This window comes from Cebus imitator, unplaced genomic scaffold, assembly GCF_001604975.1.
Source record: "Cebus imitator isolate Cc_AM_T3 unplaced genomic scaffold, Cebus_imitator-1.0 Scaffold608, whole genome shotgun sequence".
Lineage (NCBI taxonomy): Eukaryota > Metazoa > Chordata > Mammalia > Primates > Cebidae > Cebus > Cebus imitator.
In genome coordinates, this window is record NW_016107923.1 from 135,640 (window position 1) to 152,936 (window position 17,297).

The 17,297-nt window shown below is 39.3% G+C and overlaps 1 pseudogene; it reads right to left on the reverse strand.

Moving 5' to 3' along the window:
- LOC108294867 overlaps positions 1 to 14,527 on the reverse strand; it is a 30,155-nt pseudogene extending 15,628 nt beyond the window's left edge.
- Between the last annotated feature and the right edge of the window lie 2,770 nt (positions 14,528 to 17,297).

Sequence of the window (17,297 nt, forward strand, 5' to 3'; positions counted from 1 at the left end):
CGTGCCGTTGCATTCCAGCCTGGGTAACAAGAGAGAAACTCCGACTCAAAAAAAAAAAAAAAAAAAAAAAGAAAGAAAAAAGAAAAATACAAATAATTAAAATTTTCTCCATAAGAGACAAATATATATACACCCTGATGACTGTCTCTGTATATCTTGTTAGAGAGTTCATTTTGGAGATATGTACTTACAGTTTCAAGAGTCAGAAGGTCCATGAACTTACATTGTAAATTCAAAGGCTGGGCACGTTATTAGGTTTATTATGTCAAGGAGACACACTGAAAAAAGGAGAGTGGAAAGAGATTGGCCTTCTTCCTCTTGATTAGACAAAACTTGATCATCTTACCCTTATAATTTGAAAGCTTGATCATTTTGCATCCATAGTTTTCCCTTTTATTAACAGTCTATATTAACATTACAGTTTTTTAAATTATTGCCATTGCCCTATCTAGGTTTCTGTATGCTATTTGCAATCATTAAATAGCCATCAAGTCCATAGCAAACTACAAAGAAAAGCAATTATCAGAACTACAAAAGAATAAATTTTAAAATTCCAAAATCTGAATATGACGTCAAAGCTTTCTATTTGAGTAAGCTCATTAGAATAACTCTTTTTCAGGTAAGTTAATTACCATTGTCAGGTATTCTACAAAATTTAAGTTTCAAAGTCCTTTGTGTGAGTCTCTGCTATTTTTGAGATACTGTCTTCACATTAAAAGCATAAATCTAGTTGAGTTCATCTTTCACCTTAATAGTAGTATGAGTGATCAAAAAAACATGTATGTAAGTCTGTTCCCACTGTGGTGGCATTCCATCTTTTTCTTCAGGACACTTTTTTATAGATGACATCTCTTGATTGATATGGATGAACGATTTCCTCTGATTAATCCTTCCAGTTCCTTACAATTGTATTTCTCAGGGTTGCAAGAAGAGAGAGAGAAGTCTTTTTAAGTATTGGCATGATTAGGAGATAATTCCATTAATGTAGACATGGAATATGGTCTCAGGCCCATATTCATAGGTCTGCCAAATATAAATTCTAATTTTTAACAAGGCTAGTGACAAAGGTTTAGGGTATGTTAACCCAATGTGTTACTGAATTGTAGCCAATGAATTGTGTTTTTTCTTTGAGTATGATTATTTTTTCCACTTGTTCAGAGGATAAGAAATATAATAGCTTATAGGAATTTGCAAATAATTACATAATTAGTAGATAATAGTGAAAACAAAAATGACTTCCTCCATCTTGATTCTGTAGACCCAATTCTCTAAAAAATGGGAATTATGTATATCAAAATCACCCTTACCCATACTTTGAACATCAGTTGTTGGAGAAGTTTGGGCCATCTCAACACCATATAAACCATAATAAAAGAGAAGCTTTTACCTTCCATAGATGTTACATATATCTGCTACTAGTTTACTCATAAAGTTTTGTAGGGAAAGAAAAAACTTTTTCCTCTTCCTTCTTAGGTTTAGTACCTGAGTTCCTGCAAGTTAAATTGATGAAACAGAGATTAATGGAAAAAAAGGCTTGTAAATTTTATTTGATGTGCATATTTTTTCTGTTTGACAGTGGGAGGTGCTTTACAGAAAAGAAGAAATCACCAAAGAAATGGTTAGGCCTGAGAAAATACATTCCATTTTAAGAAAAGCAATGAGTTGTTGAGGTGATAAGACAAAGGAAAAGGAGTTTGGGGCTTCTAGGTGGTAATTTGTGGGAAGGTAAATATATGAAAGAAACTACTGGAACTTAAAGGCTATTTAGTAAGTTTTGTTATGCAAACTCAAGTCAGTTTGATTTTCAGTAAGAAGAATCTAGTAAGAGTTATATTCAGTGATTAAGTGGTATTCTCCCCTTCCTGGTATGTGAGAGGGGAGAGAGGAATACCTTCACAAAGGAAAATTTTCGTTCTGCCTTTAAGCACAAAAACAAAGTGGAAGTAGAAATATTTTCCTGTCCGGTGTTTCTCCATTGCTTTCAGATCAAAATAATTCTTATGCCAAAGTGGCATGTTTTGGGGTAGCATACTCGGATCCCTTTTAGTTTCTTAGGAAAAAAGTACCCATACAATTTACTGGGAAGAGAGAGGTATAAGAAATTAGTCATACCATAAGATTTATCCAGAATTAAGACCATTTGGAGGTTAGGTAGACCAGCCTACAGCCTCTGGGTAATCGGACCTGGGCAAAGAGGGTGAGAGAATATCAGATCTCCATTGAATATTGAAGTACAAATAGGAAGTAGCAATGTGATTATTAAGACATTCCAGGCTGAGGCAAGAGTATGCAAAAGCAACAGAGTATGAAAAGGAGCAAGACTCTTGCAGCCTGCAAGTAGTTTAAGAATGTTTGGGTTAGAGGACATGAAGAAGGTAGTGATGGCAGCTGAGGCCATAGAGGTAAACAGAGCCAAGTCTTCAAGGGCATTGTAAGTCATCTTATTTTGAAGGCAATGGGGAGTTATAGAACAATTTAGAGCAGGATAGTGTAGCATATTAGAAGGATCAAACATTACATCCAGAAGTATGAGTCTACTAGTAGTTCTACAGTTTCAGGTCTTACATTTAAGTCTTTAATTCATTTTCAGTTGATTTTTGTATATGAAGCATGGCATGAGTCCAATTTCATCCTTATGTATGTGGATATCCAGTTTTTGCAACACCATTTTTTTTAAGAAATTGTTCTTTTCTCCATTGTGTGTTCTTAGTACCTTTGTCAAAAATCAGTTAATTGTAAATGTGCACATTTATTTCTGGACTCTCTCTTCTGTTCCATTGGCCTGTGTCCATCTGCCATGATTGTGAGGCCTCCCCAGCCTTAAGGAACTATGAGTCTGTTAAGCCTCTTTTTCTTTATAAGTTACCCAGTCTCAGTTATATCTTTATTAGCAGCGTGAGGACCAACTAATATACAAGAGAAATAAATTCTGGAGTTCTATTGTAAAACATGGTGACTATAGTTAATAATAATGTATTGTATACTTGCAAATTGCTAAGAGAGTAGATTTTAAATATTCTCAACACCAAGCATGATAACTATGGAGGTGATACATATTTTAATTAGCTCCATTTAATGATTCCACAATTCATACATATATTAAAATGTTACATTGTTCCCCATAAACATACACAACTTTATGTCTCAATTTTAAAAGGCCAAAAGAGAGAGAGGCACAGCAAGGTGGCCAAGTACATGGCTTCACCAATCATCTCCACTGCAAAGGCACTAATGTAACAACTATCTGCACAAAAAAAGCACTTTCATAAGAACCAAAATCAGATGAGCCCTGATAGTACCTGCTTTTAACTTCATATCACTGAAAAAGGCACTGAAGAAAGTAAAAAAGACAGTCTTGAATCCCCACAGGACTCTTCCTCCATACTACTGCAATGGCTGCATGACAGAGAAGGGAGGGAGAGAGCAGGAATAGTGAGATGTTGCATTAAAATCAGTGATGCCTTGATACAGCTAAAAGCAAAACCTGGCTGAACTCAATGACACCCACCCACAGAGGCAGTATAATCCAGCCCTAGCCAGAAGGAAATGACCCAACCCAGTGGTCAGAACCTGAGATTCAGCAAGAGTTGTCACCATGGGCTAAAATGTTCTGGGGCTCTACATAAACTTGAAAAGCACTCTAGGCAACAAGGACTGCAAGTCTCAGAAAAGTCCTGGTGCTGAACTGGACTTAAAGCCAATAGTCTTGGGGGGCGCATAAACTACTGAGACACCACCCAGGGTGGCTAAGGGACTGTTAACATCACCATTCTTCTAACTATGAGTAGTGCAGCTCATGGCTCCAATAAAGACACTTCCCTCTGTTTCATGAGAGTAGAGAAAAGAGTGGGAATGACTTTGTCTTGCATCTTGGATACCACCTTAGTCACAGCAGGATAGGGCACCAGTGAGAGTCATAAGGGCTCCATTCCAGCCCCTAGCTTCCAGATGACATTTTTAGACACACCCTGGACCAGAAGAAAACCTGCTGCATTCAAGGAAAGAACCCAGTCCTTCCAGAAGTTATCATCTGCTAATGGAAGAGCCCTTGGGCACTGAATAACCAGCAGTGATACAAAGGTACTACATCAGAGGCTTTGGTGAGACTCTGAGACTGCTAGCTTCAGGTGAGACTAGTCACATTACCAGCTGTGGTGGCTATGGGACAATTCTTCTTCTGCTTGAGAAAAGCAGAGGGAAAAGTAAAGGCAACTGCATCTGGGCATTAGGTGCCAACACCACCACAGTGGGGTAGAGCACCATGTGGGCTCTTGGGGTCTTCAATCCTAGGACTTGACTCTTGGATGACATTTCTGGAACTGCCCTAAGCCAGAGGGGAGCCCATTGACCCTGAAAGATAAATCCCAGGCCAGGCAGCATTCACTGAAAGGTGACTTCAGAGACTCTGGGTCTCAAGAAAACATCAGTGGTAGTCTAGCAGCACTCGTCATGGTCGGGGTGATAGTGACTATGAGGCGAGGCTCTCTGCCTTTGGAAAGGGGAGGGAAGAGTGAGAAAAACTGTGTCATGTGGTTTGAGTGCCAACTCAGCTGCAATACAGTAGAATATCAGGTAGACTTCTAAGATATTTTACTCTAGTCCCTGAGTACTGGATGACATTTCTGAATGCAACCAGGGCCTGAGTGACCTCACCACCCTAAAAAGAAGAACAAAAGCCAGGCTAGCTTTGCCACCTGCCTATAGTAGAGCCCCAAGGTCTTAAGCAAATATAGGCAGTAGACAGGGAGTGGTTACAGCAGGCCTTGGGTGAGACCCAGTGCTGTGCTAGCTTCAGGTCTAACCAGTGCAGGCATAGTGGTGGTGGCCACAGGGATGATTGTGTCACTCAACTTCCAGCTTAATAGTTAAGAACAGAGAAAGATACTAAAGTTGGGAGAAAGTGATGGAAGAAAACAAGAGTCTTTGCCTGGTCATCCAGAAAATTATCCTGGATTATGTTCAAGACCATCAAGGTGGTACTTCTACAAGTCTGCATGAACCACAGTGTTACTGAACTTTGAGTGCCTCCTAAAGAAGAAATGGCTTAGACCAACCAGGCGTGGTGGCTTGTGCTTATAATTCCAGCACTTTGGGAGACTGAGGCAGGTGGATCACCTGAGGTCAGGAGTTTGAGACCAGCCTCACCAACACGGTGAAATCCCATCTCTACTAAAATACAAAAATTAGCTGGGCGTGGTGGCAGGTGCCTGTAATCCCAACTACTTGGGAGCCTGAGGCAGGAGAATTGCTTGAACCTGGGAGGTGGAGATTGCAGTTAGGCGAGATCATGCCACTGCACTTCAGCTTGGGTAATGAGAGCGAAACTTCATCTCAATAAATAAATAAATAAAACAGCTTAGATCACCACACTGAACTCTTTTAAAATATCTGGAAAACGTTCCCAAGAAGAATGGCTACAAATAAGCCCAGACAGGAAAGACTACAATCAATACCTAACTCTTCAATGCCCAGACATGGAAGAACATCTACTCGCATCAACACTATCCAGGAAAACATGGCTTCACCAAATGAACTAAATAAGCCACCAGGGACCAGTCCTGGGGAAACAGAGATATGAGACCTTTCAGATAGAGAATTCAAAATATCAAAAAAATTCAAGATAATGCAGAGAAGGAATTCATAATTTTATCAGAAAAAGTTTAACAAAGAGAGTGAAATAATTAAAAATAATCAAGCAGAAATACTCGAGCTGAAAAATGCAACTGACATACTGAAGAATGCATGTGAGTCCTTTAAGAGCAGAATGGATCAAACAGAAGTAAGAATTAGTGAGCCTGAATACAGACTGTTTGAATATACACAGTCAAAAGACACAAAAGAAAAAAAAGCATAAAAAAACAATAAGGCAGACCTACAGGATCTAGAAAATAGTCTCAAAGGGGCAAGTCTAAGAGTTGTTGACCTTCAAGAGGAGGTAGAGAAAGAGACAGGGATAGAAAATTTATTTAAAGGGATAATAACAGAGAACCTCCTGAACCTACAGAAATATATCAATATCCAAGTACTAGAAGCTTATAGAACACCAAGCAGATTTAATCCAAAGAAGACTACCTCAAGGAATTTAACAATGAAACTCTAAAAGGTCAAGGGTAAAGAAAGGATTCTAAAGGCAGCAAGAGAAAAGAAACAAATAACGCAATGGCACTCCAATACATCTGGCAGCAGGCTTTTAAGCAGAAACTTTACAGGCCAGGAGAGAGAGGCATAATATATTTAAAGTGCTAAAGGAAAAAAAACCTTTTATCCTATATTAGTGTATCTGGTAAAAATATTCTTAAAGCGTAAAAAAGAAATAAAGACTTTCCCAGACAAATAAAAGCTGAGGCATTTCATTAATACCAGATCCATCTTACAGGAAATGCTAAAGGGAATATTTCAATCAGAAAGAAAGAACATTAATGAGAAAAAAACAATCACCAGAAGGTACAAATTTTCTCAGTAATAGTAAGCACATAGAAAAACAGAGACTATTATAACACTGTAACTGTGGTGCATAAATTACTCTTATCCTAAGTAGAAAGACTAAACAATGAACCAATTAAAAATAATAACTACAATAACTTCTCAAGGCATAATCAGTACAATAAGAAATAGATAGAAACAAAAAAAAGTTGGGGAATTAAGTCAAGGTGAGTTTTTATTAGTTTTCTTTTTGATTGGTTGTTGTTATCAAGTTAAAATAATGGGTTATAAGATAGTATTTGCAAACCTCATGGTAACCTCAAACCAAAAAACATGTGATATAGACAAAAAAATTAAAACCGAGAGAATAAATGATATCAGCAGACGAAATCATTTTCACTTCAGAAGACAGGGATGAAAGAAAGAAAGAAGAGAAGAGCACCAAACAACAGGAAAATAAATAACAAAATGGCAGAAGTAGTTGCTTATTTATTAGTAATAGTAATAACATTAAATGTAAATGGACTAAGCTCTCCCATCGAAAGACATAGACTAGATGAATGGATGAGAAAAAACAAGACCCATTGACCTGTTGCCCACAAGAAACAAACTCCACCTATAAAAACACACATAGACCAAAAATAAAGGGATGAAAAAAGATATTTCATGAAAATGGAAACAAAACAAAGGCAGAATTCACTATGCTTACATCAGATAAAATAGGTTTCAAGACACAAACTATAAGAAGAAACAAAGAAGGTCATTTTATAATGATAAGGGGGTCAATCCAGCAATGATATATAACAATTTTAAATATACATATGCTGAATACGGGAGCACCTAGATATATAACAGAAATATTAATAGAGCTAAAGAGAGAGCTAGACCCTAATAAAATAAGAGCAGCAGATTTACAATGCACTTTCAGCATTAGACAGATCTTCCAGACAGAAAATCAACAAAAAACTTCAGATGAATCTGTACCGTAGACCAAATGGATCTAATGAATGCTTACAGAACATTTTATCCAGGAGCTTCAGAATATGAATTCTTTTCCTCAGCATATGAATCATTCTCAAGGATAGACCATAATGTAAGGTCACACAAATCTTTAAACATTCAAAAAATGGAAATAGCATCAAGCATCTTCTTTGACCACAAAAGAATAAAACTAGAGATTAATAACAAGAAACAAAAAGGAATAATAAAGATCAGAGCAGATATAAATGATATTGAGATTAAAAATACAAAAAAATCAACAGAATAAAGAGTTGTGTTTTTTAAAAGCTACACAAAATTGAAAAATCTTTAGCCAGACTAAATAAGAAGAAATTCAGAAGATCCACATAAACAAATTAGAAATTAAAGAAGAGACATTACAGTTGATATGGCAGAAATTCAAATCATTATTAGTGGCTACTATGAGCAAAAATATGCCAACAAATTGGAAAATGTTGAAGACATGGAAAAATTTCGGGGATATATACGATGCACCAAGATCGAACAGGGAAGAAATCTGTAATCTGAACAGATCAATAACAAGTAACAAGATCAAAGCCATAATAAAATGTCTCCCAGTAAAGAAAAGCCTAAGACCTTATGGCTTCACTGCTGAGCTCTACCAAACATTTAACAAAGAACTAATATTATACAAATACTTCTCACACTATTCCAAAAAAACAAAATGGAAGAGAAGGAAATACCTCTCAACTCATTCTATGAGGCCAGTATTATTCTGATGCCAAAAACAGACAAAGACACATCAAAAACTACAGGCCAATATCACTGAAAAATATTGATGTAAAAAGCCTCAACGAAACATTAGCAACCCAAATTCAACAATACATTAGAAAGATTATTGATCATGCAACATCCATCCATGATTTTTAAAACACTCAAAAAACTCAAGATAGAAAAAATATACCTTAACATAACAAATTCATTTAGAGGTTTGGGTCCAAGATGGCCTACTAGAAGTGAAGGCACTCAGAGGCTCCCATAAAAAATACCATAATAAGCATATGAAGCCTTCACAGGCAGCCAAAATATACAGATTGTATCATCAAAATTGACTAGAAGGCTGGCATGACCCACAGAGAGAGGAAAGAGCAGTGTGGTGTGGTGAACCACCTTATCACCACATGAGGAAGGGGAACCCCCTCCTGCCAGCCACGGGAGGTGGTGAGTGAGCATGCTATGCAACTGGGGAAACTGTGCTTTTTCCATGGAACTGTCCAACCCATAGATAGGAAGATCCCACTTCTAAACTCATGCCACCAGAGCCTAGCATATCAACCTGGAAATGTATAGATACTTACAGCCTCTAAGCTTGAATCCGATTAAGGCTACTGAACTCCCAGTGGGAGGGGAAACCAGCACCGGCTGTGGCTGCTTGTTTTCTAAGCCCTTTGAGCTCCTTGGGGGAGTGTCAGCAGTCAATACTGGTACTCACAACTGCCTAACACACTAAGCTCACTGGGTGGGGGAAAGGAGGCACCCATTTGATAGCTCCAGGCTGCACTTTTCACCTGGAGCCAGAGAGTCTGGACAGCTTAGTCCCAAGATTTGTTCCCATGGCCTGACACACCAGCTGTTGCAGTCTGCATCCAGAGTGCCTCTTCAGGGCTAACCCTGACCCATCCTTCTTCAGTGGGTGGGGCTTCCCTGTAGGATCTCCAGTAACTCCAGCCCCAGAGGCTCAGGGACATAATTCAGATCTCTCTTGGCCTGAGCCCCTAGGGGGAGGGGTGGCCACAGCCTCTGCAGACCAGCAGACTTAGCCTCTGCTCCTGGTAGTTCTGAGGAATCTGGGAAGTCCAGACAATGGGTTTCCTCCAGCAAAACACACCCTCTCTACCAAGGGACAAAGTGCTTTGTTAAATGGGTCCTGCTCCCCCTGCCAAACATTGGGTGAGACCCTCCAACAGGGGTTGTCAGACACCCTATACAGCAGTAATCCTACTGGCATCAGGTTGGTGCCCCTCAAGGTCATAGCTCCCAGAAGAAGAAGGAGGCACTCATATTTGCTGCTCTCCAGCCTCCTTGAGTGACATCTCCAAGCACAGGAGCTAATCAGATGAATAGGGCCTGAAGTGAATCCCCAGCAAACTGCAGCAGCCCTAAAGAAGAGGGACCTGACTATTGAAAGAAAAAAAAAAAAAAAGAAGATAGATGAATAGGAACAATACCATTCTGCAGCTCCCAGTGATATCAACACAAAAGGTAGGTGATTCCTGCATTTCCAACTGAGGTAGCTTGCTTATCTCATTGAGACTGATTAGACAGTGGGTGCAGTGCAGAAAGGCCTAGCTGATGCAGGGTGGGGGATCACCTCACACGGGAAGCACAAGGGGTTGGGGAACTCCCTCCCCTAGCCAATGGAAGCTGTGAAGGACTGTGCCATGAGGAACGGGGCTTTCTGGTCCAGATACTATGCATTTCTCACAGTCTTCACAACCCGCAGACCAGGGAATTCCCTCAGGTGCCTACACCACCAGGGCCCTGGGTTTCAGGCACAAAATTGGGCAGCCATTTGGGCAGATACCAAGCTAGGTGCAGAAGTATTATTTCGTCATATCCCAGTGGCACCTGGAATGCCAATGAGACAAAACCGTTAACTCCCCCGGAAAAGGGGCTGAAGCCAGGGAGCCAAGTGGTCTAGCTCAGCAATGTCACTCACATGGAGCCCAGCAAGCTAAGATCCACTGTTTGAAATTCTCATTGCCAGCACAACAGTCTGAAGTCAACCTGGGACACTCACTCTTGGTGGGGGTAGGGGTATCTGCTGTTACTGAGGCTTGAGTAGGTGGTTTTCCCCTCACAGTGCAAACAAATGTGCCTGGAAGTTTGAACTGGACAGAGCCCCCAGGAGCTTGGCAAAGCCACTGTAGCCAGACTGCCTGTCTAGATTCCTTCTCTCTGTGCAGAGCATCTCTGAAAGTAAAGCAGCAGCCCCAGTCAGGTGTTTAAAGATAAAATTTCCATTTCCCTGGGACAGAGACCCTGGGGGAAGGGGCGGTTGTGAGCACAGCTTCAGCCAACTTAAATGTTCCTGCCTGCCAGCTCTGAAGAGAGCAGTGGATTTCACAGCACAGTGCTTGAACTCTGCTAAGAAACAGACTGCCTCCTCAAGTGGTTCCCTAACCCCGTGCCTCCTGAACGGGAGAGATCTCCCAGCAGGGGTAGACAGACACCTCATACAGGAGGGCTAGAGCTGGCATATAGCAGGTGCCCCTCTAAGGTGAACCTTCCAGAGAAAGGCACAGGAAGCAATGTTTTCTGTTCTGCAGCCTCCACTGGGGATACCCCGACAAAGAGGGTCTGGGGGGGGCCTCCAGCAAATACCAGCAGACCTGTAGCATAGGAGCCTGAGAGTTAGAAGGAAAACTAACAAACAGAAAGGAATTAGCATCAACATCAACAAAAAAGATGTCCACACAGAAACGCCACCCGAAGGTCACAAGCATCAAAGACCAAAGATAGATAAATCCAGGAAAATGAGGAAAAACCACTGTAAAAAGTTTGAAAATTCCAAAAAACAGAAACCCCCTTCTCCTCCAAAGGATCATGACTCCTCACCAGCACGAGAACAAAACTAGATGGAGAATGAGCTTGACGAATTGACAGAAGTAGGTGTCAGAAGGTGGGTAATAACAAACCCTTTTGAGCTAAAGGAGCATATTCTAACCCAATGCAAGGAAGCTAAGAACATTGATAAAAGGTTAGAGGATTACAAACTAGAATAACCAGTTTAGAGAAGAACATAAATGACCTGATGAAGCTGAAAAACACAGCACGAGAACTTCGTGAAGTATAAACAAGTATCAACAGCCAAATCAATCAAGCAGAAGAAAGGATATCAGATTGAAGATCAACTTAATGAAATAAAGCATGAAGACAAGATTAGAGAAAAAAGAATGAAAATAAATGAACAAATCCTCCAGAAATATGGGACTATGTAAAAAGACCAAACCTACGTTTGATTGGTATACCTGAAAGTGATGAGGGGAATCGAACCAAGTTGGAAAACACTCTTTAGGATGCTACCTAGAACTTCCAAAACCCAGCAAAACAGGCCAGCATTCAAATTCAGGAAATACAGAGAACACCACAAAAATACTCCTCAAGAAGAGCAACCCCAAGACACATAATCATCAGATTCACCAAGCTTGAAATGAAGGAAAAAATGTTACAGGCACCCAGAGAGAAAGGTCAGGCTACCCACAAAGGGAAGCTCATCAGACTAACAGCAGATCTCTCTGCAGCAACCCTACAAGCCAGAAGAGAGTGAGGGCAAATATTCAAAATTCTTAAAGAAAAGAATTTTCAAATGAGAATTTCATATTCAGCCAAACAAAACTTCATAAGTGAATGAGAAATAAAATCTTTACAGACAAGCAAATACTGAGAAATTTCATCACCAACAGGAATTCCATAAAAGAGTTTCTGAAGGAAGCACCAAATATTGAAAGGAAAAACTGGAACCAGCCACTGCAAAAGCATACCCAATTGTAAAGGGGATTGTTTCTATGAAAAAACTGCATCAACTAACTGGCAAAATAAACAGCTAGCATCATAATGAAAGGATCAAACTCACACATAATGACATAAACTTTAAATGTAAATGGGCTAAATGCCTCAATTAAAAGACACAGGCTGGCAAGTTGAATAAAGAGTCAAGACCCATCATAGTGCTGTATTCAGGAAACCCATCTCACTTGCAAAGACACATGTAGCCTCAAAATAAAGGGATGGAGGAATATTTACCAAGCAAATGGAAAGAAAAAAAAAAAAAAAGAAAAAGCAGAGGTTGCAAGCCTAGTCTCTGGTAAAATGCTAACACAGACCTTAAACCAACGAAGATCAAAAGAGATAAAGAAGGGCATTACATAATGGTAAAAGGATCAGTACAACAAGAAGAGCTTACTACCCTAAATTTATATACACCCAATACAGGAGCACCCAGATTTATAAATCAAGTTCTTACCGACCTACAAACAGACTTAGACTCCCACACAATAATAGTGGGAGACTTTAACATCCCACTATCAATATTAGACTGATCAATGAAACAGGAAATTAACAAGGATATTGAGAACGTGAACTCAGCTCTGGGCCAAGTAGATGCAATGGACATCTACAGAACTCTCCACCACAAATCAACAGAATGTACATTGTTCTTAGCACATCACACTTATTCTAAAATTGACCATATAATTGAAACACTCCTCAGCAAATGCAAAAGAATGGAAATCATAACAGTCTCTGACCACAGTACAATCAAATTAGATATCAGGATTAAGAAACTCACTCAAAACCACATGACTACATGGAAACTGAACAACCTCTTCCTGAGTGACTACTGGATAAATGATGAAATTAAGGCATAAATAAATAAGTTATTTGAAACCAATGAGAACAAAGACACAATGTACCAGAATCGTTGGGGACACAGCTAAACCAGTGTTTAGAGGGAAATTTATAGCACTAAATGTCCACAGAAGAAAGTGGGAAAGATCTAAAATCAACACCTAAACATCAGAGTTAAAAGAACCAGAGAAGCAAGAGTAAACAAATTCAAAAGCTAGCAGAAGACAAAAAAGAACTAAGATCAGAGCAGAACTGAAGGAGATAGAGGCATGAAAAACACTTCAAAAAATCAATGAATTCAGGAGCTGGTTTTTAAAAGAGATTGACAAAATAGACTGCTAGTCAGACTAATAAAAAAAAGAGAGAGAGAAGAATCAAATAGACACAATAAAAAATAATAAAGGGGATATCATCATTGATTGCACAGAAATACAAACTACCACCGGAGAATAATATAAACACCTCTATACCAATGAACTAGAAAACCTAAAAGAAATGGATAAATTCCTGGACACATACATCCCCCCAAGACTAAACCAGGAGGAAGTCAAATCCCTTAATCGACCAATAACAAGTTCTGAAATTGAGGCAGTAATAAATACCCTACCAACCAAAAGAAGCCCAGGACCAAACAGATTCACACCCGAATTCTAACAGAAGTACAAAGAAGAGCTGGTACTATTCCTTCTGAAACTATTCCAAACAATAGAAAAAGAGGGGCTCCTTACTAACTCATTTTATGAGGCCAGTATTATTCTGATATCAAAACCTGGCAGAGACACAACTATAAAAGAAAATTTCATGCCAAGACCAGCTCAGTCATAGAGATCCCAACCCAGGTGGTGGTGAAGGAATGAAGAAACAGAAACAAAGATAGAGTGCAAAAGTGGGATCCAAGTGGGATGCCAGGAGTCTGACAGCATTTGCCAGCTGACAATCCAGAGTAGACTCTGACCCATGTATTTATTCTTTGTGAACAAGTGATTATTTTTAATAAGCAGGTGCTCAGTGTTTTTTCATAAATATAGACTAAACAGGCAGATAGTGCCTGTTCACTACTAAAATAGAAATAGGCTAGAAAGCACTGTTTGTGAGTCAGCAATGGGGACAAGGTCAAATATCTTGTGCTTTGGGAGCTGGTTTAACTAATGCATGACTGGTACATACTGCTTGCTTATTCTAGCAGTTCCCTGCCTGAGGATGGCTCAGTATTTCTTGGCATCACCTCTCAGCAAACAACATATACTCCATCATACACATGTCAAGACCTCTTCCCAACAATTTCAGGCCAATATCCCTGATGAACATTGATGCAAAAATTCTTAATAAAATGCTGGCAAACCAAATCCAGCAGTACATCAAAAAGCTTATCCACCACCATCAAGTCAGCTTCATCCCTGTGATACAAGGCTGGTTCATCATACACAAATCAATAAACAAAATTCACCACATAAACAGAACCAATGACAAAAACCACATGATTATCTCAATAGATGCAGAAAAGGCCTTCAATAAAATTCAACACCCTTTTATGCTAAAAACTCCCAATAAACTAGGTATTGATGAAGCCATTCTCAAAATAATACAGGTATTGATCGACTTACGACCTATGCAACTTACGACCATTCGACTTTATGACCACAATCGCTAGCCATGACTGCTCCGCGTCCGGCAGCGCAAACGTTGCCCAGGTGGGCGTACGACAGTGCGGACCAGCTTCTGGCAGCACTACCATCTCTGCGTGCATATAGCCTACTCAACTTACGACCAAATCGTGATACGACCAGTCTGTCAGAACCAATCGTGGTCGTAAGTTGAGCACTAGCTGTAAGAGCTATTTATAACAAACCTATACCCAATATCATACTGAATAGGCAAAAGCTGGAAACTTTCCCTTTGAAAACTGGCACAAGACAAGAATGTCCTCTCTGACCAGGGCAATGAGGCAAAAGAAAGTAATAAAGGGAACTCAAATAGGAAAAGAGGAAGTCAAATTGTCTCTGTTTGCAGATGACATGATTGTATATTTAGAAAACACCATCATCTCAGCTCCAAATCTCCTTAAGCTGATAAGCAAGTTTGGCAAAGTCTCAGGTTACAAAATCAATGTGCGAAAATCACAAACATTCCTATACACCAACAACAGACAAGCAGAGAGCCAAATCATGAATGAACTCCCGTTCACAATTGCTACAAAGAGCAATCAATACCTAGGAATACAACTTACAAAAGATGCGAAGGACCTCTTCAAGGAGAACTACAAACCACTGCTCAAAGAAGTAAGAGAGGACACAAACAGATGGAAAAACATTCCATGCTCATGAACAGGAAGAATCAATATCATGAAAACGGTCATATTGCCCAAAGTAACTTATAGATTCAATGCTATTCCCATCAAAGTACCATTAACTTTCTTCACAGAATTAGAAAAAACTACTTTGAATTTTATATACAACCAAAAACGTGCACATATAGCCAAGAAAATTATAAGAAAAAAAAAAAAGCTGGAGGCATGATGCTATCTGACTTCTAATTATATTACAAGGCCACAGTAACAAAAACAGCATGGTACTGGTACCAAAACAGATATATCGACCAATGGAACAGAACAGAGGTCTCAGAAATAATGCCACACATCTACAAACATTTGATTTTCCATAAACTTGAGGAACATAAGCAATAGGAAAAGGATTCCCTATTTAATAAATGATGTTGGAAAAACTGGCTACCCATCTGCAAAAAACTGAAACTGGACGACTGTCTTACACATTATATAAAAATTAACTCAAGATGGATTAAAGACTTAAACATAAGACCTAAAGCCATAAAAACCTTAGAAGAAAACCTAAGCAGTGCCATTCAGGACCTAGGTATGAGCAAAGACGTCATGACTAAAATATCAAAAGCAATGGCAACAAAAGCCAAAATTGACAAATGGAATCTAATTAAACTAAAGAGTTTCTGCAAAGCAAAAGAAACTATTATCAGAGTGAACAGGCAACCTACAGAATGGGAGAAAATTTTTGCAATCTATCAATCTGATAAAGGGCTAATATCCAGAATCTACAAGGAACTTAAACAAATTTACAAGAAAAAGGCAAACAACACCATCAAAAAGTGGGTAATGGATATGAAGAGACACTTCTCAAAAGAAGACATTTGTGTGGTCAACAAACGTGAAAAAAAAGGTCATCATCACTGGTGACTGGAGAAATGCAGATCAAAACCACAGTGAGACACCATCTCACGCCAGTTAGAAGATGAGATGGTATCTCATCTTCTTTAGTTAGGAGATGACTAAAAAGTCAGGAAACAACAGATGCTAGAGAGGATGTGGAGAAATAGGAACACTTTTACACTGTTGGTGGGATTGTAAATTAGTTCAACCATTGTGCAAGACAGCGTGGCAATTCCTCAAGAATCTAGAACCAGAGCTACCATTTGATCCAGCAATCCCATTACTGGGTATATACCCAAAGCATTATAAATCATTCTACTATAAAGACACATGCAAACCTATGTTTGTTGCAGCACTGTTCACAATAGCAAAGACTTGGAACCAACTCAAATGCCCATCAATGACAGTCTGAATAATAAAAATGTAGCACATATACACCATGCAGTACTATGCAGCCATAGAAAAGGATGAGTTCATGTTCTTTGCAGACATGGATAAAGCTGGAAACCATCATTCTCAGCAAATAACACAGAAACAGAAAACCAAACACCTCAGTTTCTCACTCATAAGTGGGAGTTGATCAATGCAATCACATGGACACAGGGAGAGGATTATCAAACACCCAGTCCTGTCATTGGGTGGGGGGCAAGGGAAATACCTAATGTAGATGAGAGTTGATGGGTGCAGCAAACCACCATGGCATGTGTATACCTATGTAACAAACCTGCATGTTCTGCACTTGTATCCAGAAATTAAAATATAAAAATAAATAAATTAATTAATTTTTAAAAATTAAAAGAAAAAAACAAAATTTTTTTTTAATTTTTAAAATAACAGCATAATCATCAACAAAAACAAAAAATGCCTCCACAAAAAACCCATTCAAAGGGTCAGCAGCCTCAAAGAGTGAAACTAGACAAACTAATGAATATCAGAAAGAATCAATGAAAAAATGCTGAAAATCCAAAGGCCAGTGTGCCTCTTCTCCTCCAAATGATTGCAGCATCTCTTTATCAAGGGTGCAGATCTGGACAGAGGATAAAATCAACAAAGTGACAGAAGTAGGTTTCAGAAGATGGATAATAAAAAGCTATGATGAGCTGATGGAGCATGTTGTAATGCAAAGAAGCTAAGAACTGAGGAGGGATCCAAGATGGCTGATTAGGAGCAGCTCAGGATGGCAGCTCCCAGTGACAGCACAAAGGGTGAGTGGATGCTGCATTTCCACACGGATTTTTATTACCCACAGACCACGAGATTCCCAGGCGGAGGAGCCTCATGGGTTGCCAGCATGGCTGGTTTGGTCAGCAGGGCTGTTTTGGCCGGC